The sequence below is a fragment of the Juglans microcarpa x Juglans regia genome, chromosome 4S (genome assembly GCF_004785595.1).
Source record: "Juglans microcarpa x Juglans regia isolate MS1-56 chromosome 4S, Jm3101_v1.0, whole genome shotgun sequence".
NCBI classification, from domain to species: Eukaryota; Viridiplantae; Streptophyta; class Magnoliopsida; order Fagales; family Juglandaceae; genus Juglans; species Juglans microcarpa x Juglans regia.
The window spans coordinates 14,196,398-14,201,625 of record NC_054601.1 but is presented as its reverse complement, the minus strand read 5'-3'; the positions used below and the strand labels follow the sequence as shown (position 1 = coordinate 14,201,625).

At 35.5% G+C, this 5,228-nt stretch overlaps 1 long non-coding RNA gene across 1 annotated transcript; it reads right to left on the bottom strand.

Annotated features, from left to right (window-relative positions):
* Positions 1-303: 303 nt before the first annotated feature.
* On the bottom strand, positions 304-3,081 carry LOC121262578. Its single transcript, XR_005940128.1, has 3 exons — positions 2,853-3,081; positions 755-2,699; positions 304-657 (listed from the first exon to the last, which is right to left on the bottom strand). It is a non-coding gene; the product is annotated as an uncharacterized LOC121262578 (long non-coding RNA).
* Between the last annotated feature and the right edge of the window lie 2,147 nt (positions 3,082-5,228).

The following is a 5,228-nucleotide window of genomic DNA, read 5'->3' as shown; positions in this document are numbered from 1 at the left end:
GACAAGGAAGCAAGAAGGGGAAGAGGCACCGAGCAACTGAGTTCTGTTATCTCCCTAAAACTCCGAATCAAATTGCAAGGCAATGGAATCATGATTTAAAACACAAATGGTTGCTTGGAAGTGGCCAAACCACTAATTGCAAATTATCATACCAACTATCGACTCAAATCCTTAAATTAGCACAACGGCTATAGCAACCATTTGTCGATCAAGATAGCTGAGAGAAATTCAATATCTTCAATGCAAATGGCCATCATAACCATTCATAAGCAACTAATGTCAATAATTCGAGAAACAACGATATCAATCACAACCCAGGATGATGGCATAAACATTGACATAAATGCAAAACAAGATACTAACATCAGAATCTGATACAACGTGATAAGGGCCAAGAAGGCAGAAAATCTAACACTACATAGAGAATCCACTACATTAGGGTACTCATGCAACAAAAGATCAACCAAGCAAATATGGATAGTATGCTTTTTTCAATACAACCGATAAGACCAAGAACAGGAAGCAGCTCCTCTGATAGGCTCCCTGTTATAGGAGCATGCAGAGATCAATAACAGCATGCATTCTCAACACTAGATCCAGCGTGAATTACATTCCCTAGTAAAGCCAGCTGCCACATTCTTCTCTGACAGGCTCCCGCTTCACAAGTTGGAAAAAAGAAGAAATAGAAGTTAGCGGTATTTAAAATATGTATTAAAGCATGCAAACAAAAATCCAAAAAGGTATTACTTCTTACCTTGAGCATCACTTGGTACAATCAATAACCTCCAAGGAAGATAACCCTTGCCGAGATCAAGATGAATGGGACAATATGCACTCACAAGAACAAGAAACTAGAAGGAGCTTACAGGAAGACAACGCAACATGGAATAAGGCAACAAAATGAAGAAGCAGAAGCTCCCTTCCCACTTTTCGCTCTTAAAAACCAGGAAAATGGAGAAGGGAACCATACCTCCCAGATTGTACAGAGAGGAGTCAGATCCTAGTAAAAGGATAGAAACAGTGAGTAAGAAGAGGGTGGAGAGGCGAGGGTGGAGAAGCTGAGAGGTGGGTAAAGGGTTTGAGGAAGGCTGCTCGTCTGAGCCAGCCAATTTAGGCAACCTTTCATCTATTCATTTAAGACAGTAATCAATGATAGACTGAGAAAGAAAGTTAGAAAGGATGCTGAAGTTTAAGAACAACGAAAGACGCTGACAAAAAGGGGAATGAAACAGAAGCATAGGAGTTGGTGTAAGGAGTCAGTTCAAGATTCTACAGTATATACAGCTTCTGAAGCCATAGACCTAAACCTAAGAACAGATCAGTGAAAATTAAGAATTCTGTTAAGAACTTCTACCAAGAACTTAATATCATAACTTTTTCATCTAGAAATATGATTTCCTTCAGGCCTGATAGATTAAACATCAGTAAATAAAGATATAGCTCCAGCAACTAAACTAGCAAATTCTGATGCACTGCTTCTCCTCCCTCCAAAACGTCCCAATGTAGCTTCCAACTGTGCCGCAAAAGCCACACAGTACAGGTACCTCCCTCCGGTCATGACATGCCGCCCAAGACCAAAATCCAAGTCCATAAATCAATCCCAAATCCACATCAATCCTTAATGTGAAACCCGGAGATCGTTGACAGGCCAGAGCCCTATCCATCGCTTGTACCAACAGCTACTGAGCTAAACAAACTCGTACAGAATCACACTACCAACCGATTTTATTCACTCTATATACAATCTAACACTAACCCAGGTTTTCAAAGTAGACTTATTTACAGAAGCCCAACACACCTACCGCTTCACTCATCATCAAGATCGAGATTGAGAATGCGACGTAAAGTCTTAGTCGCAGAGTCAGCACTACGAAAGATATCCCTCGTGATATCCCTCGTAGAATTGGTATAATACCTGGAAGGAGATGGGGGCGCAGACTTGGCCATCGGGTAATGCATTTCGATCTCAGGAGCGGAACGGGGCAAATCAAGCGACACGCTTCTCTTTGGCAGGATCGAAAATTTGGGTATTGGTAAAGAACTCGGCGGCGGCGAGTTCGAGTACGTGGGGCCAGCCCAACGCTCAGAAAATGAGAAGCTCTCATTAACGACTTCCTCGCTAAAAGCCCTATTCTTCTTACAAAACTTCGCATCGATATTAATTGGGGAGCTTGTCGCAGTTGTTTTGAACTGCACGCTGATATCGTTTAGTGGGCCAGATGGGGATTCCGCTAAAGATAAAGAACAAGAAGAAGAACATGCCCGTGCGGCTACAGGAGAAGAGCAAGTCCTCAATGGGGTCGGGAGTATACCTTCACCGGATTGAAAACTCCGGCAATTGATCCCACTGAAGTCTCTGGCCGGGGATGAACCCAATCGGACCGGCCCATCGGGTTTGCTTCGGCTGTAGTATTGGTTCCTATGCTGAGCCACCACAAGAATTGTCTCCATAGCGAAACTCAGTGATTAAGTAATCCAGAGCCGCGAGGAAGCCAAAGGTCTCTGACCAGCGCTAAAAATCACAACTTTAGGGATTCGAGCTGTACGGAAACCACTGTCAGTTCTAGATCTTCTACATTAAGTCGACGGAAATTGAGCATCTAACGCCACAAATTCAACTTTATCAAACTGTTCAGTCGCTCCAAAACCACAATCGGTTCGTAAACCAGCCAGATCTCCCCAGAAAACAATTACAATCACTGTTTAAAAACGCATAGGAAAAAAAACAGAGAAAGAACATAGCATCAGACATTGAATAAAATCTCCAAGAGGGAAAAGGAAGTAAAAAAGCTGAAACCTTCGATTTCCATTATCATTATGATTTTCTATGTACAACTCGAGTGGAAAATTACCAGAAAGTGCGAGAGAGTTCGTCCGTGTAGCGAAGGCGGTGGGATCTAAGACTCCATGTCCGCACGAGTGTAGGATCAAAGAGAGTAAGCTAGTGGAGAAAATGCTCTTCTGTTACTGTCAGGGCTTTCAGGATGAGAATGCCATGGGAAATGGAAATGGTTAGACAAAACCAGAATCCACGGATCTGAAACCAATTTCACAGTCAAATTTAATCCGGCGGAGTATTCCAGTGTGAACACTTACAACTTTGGCAAATGGATATCACATAAAATTGTTTTCATATTACAACTTTTTTAAATTTTAAAATAATAATAAAATTAAAAAATAATATTTTAAATTTTTATTTAAAATAAAAAAATTTCATCCCACTATCTAAATCTATTAGAGCACTCCAAATATTCTTGATCTTATTCTTTAAAATATATCAGTAAAACTCATTTTTTTTATTTTACGTATTGATTTTTATTATATATTATACATCAACTTATCTATTATTTTTTTATATAATTTAAATATTATACTTTTTAATATATTTTATTTATTTCAAATAAAGTAAAAAGTAGAAAATATATAAAAAAATAAATAAAGAGTAAAAAGTTGAGAGATAAATAAATTAAATATTTATAAAAATGTGAATAATATTTTATAGATATAAAAATAGTACTGTAACAGATTGGATATTAATTATAAAATACATAATCCATTCAATGGATTATATTCAAATTATTCCCTTCAAATTTTATAAAAACATAAGTTTTACGTAACAAATGCTCTTGCATCTTACTGTATTCACATTCGCAATTGCATGATTGATTTATTTCTTTTTTTGTAAAAAGAATGGCATGATGTTGATTTCCCCCTTATTTTTTTTTATTATTTTAGCGATGTTGATTTCACCTTAATAAGTATACATTTGCCAGCAATTATATATACTCTAACAGAAAATTATTTCTAAAAGAATCAAGAAACTAGGGCTAAAAATTGATGGCTGAGGCACGGTTTCGGTGCCAAATCAACACCGAACCGATGTATGCCATGAGAGGAAGTACCAGTCGAAACCGATCAATTGGGAGAGAGAAAACCGATATTATAGGTCTTGACGCGGTGCGGTTTGATTTTTAGGTCTGTCGTCGACGTCTCTGTGACGGAGGAGGAATGCGGTGACATTTACCATGAGAGAACAGAAGAAAATTGCATGTGAAATGGAGGATGGAAGAAGACGTGAGGAAGAAGAAGAAGAGGGGCCATGAGATTATTAAATCCATTTTGAAATAGCGTCGTCGTTCTATATGTTTTTGTTTTTTAAGTTCCAAGATAGAAATGATGTCGTTTCATTTAAATTTAATATATATATATATATTTATATATATAAATGGTTGGCCAGTTCAACGGTTTTTCAAGAGTTCGAACGGTCGATATTTACCATGAGAGAACCAGTCGATATCGATTTGCATCAATTCCTGCCGCCCGCTGATCGGTTCTGACCGATTCCTTACTCCGGTGGCTGGTCTGGTCGGTTCCTGACCGGTTCAAGCAGTTTTTGTACAGCTGTACAAGAAACTATTAATTAGAATCAAATGTTATCCTATCACAACATGTTATTTAATTAAAATTATTTTATATAATCATTAATTTCAATTGACACGATATTCTACAAAAAGATGATGTATTTTTTTTTAATTTTAAGGAAAAAAAAAAAAAGATGAAGTATTGTTTGTTCATATTTAAGGATTACTTAATAATTACTCTATACTCTATTATTATCTTACTTTGATCCAGCTTTATAAATGTGACATTTTTCATTCTGCTTAGATTATATTTTATTTTTTTTAGATATGGATAAATAAATGGTTAGTATCATCTCATGGTAATGAAATAAGAGTAAACTGATGATGTATAATATATATATATATATATATAAAATGATGATGTATAATATATATATGTAATTTTCTTACATTTACAAAATTTTTATAGCATATATTTATGCATTAACTAATGTTAATAAGGACATTATTATCCCACCATTATCTTATAAGAAATTGATTTTCTCATAAAATTAAAAATTTTACCCTAAAATATTTCTAAAAAGTTTATACATACATATATACAATTTTTAATATATTTTTATTATTTTCTATTAATTAAATTCAAACTTCTCTTTCTATTTTTTTTAGTCATATTCAAACTTAATTTTCTTAATTTGTGCTCCTCTTCTACTTTCCTTTAATTATTTATACGTATAATCTTTCTCCATTTTTATTTGAGTGACCTTTAACATATTTCCTTGTTAACTCAACATATTAAGATATTTTCTTAAAGTTGGAAAAGTCTTATCTTTACTTTTTTGTCTTTTAATTACTACTAAAAACACA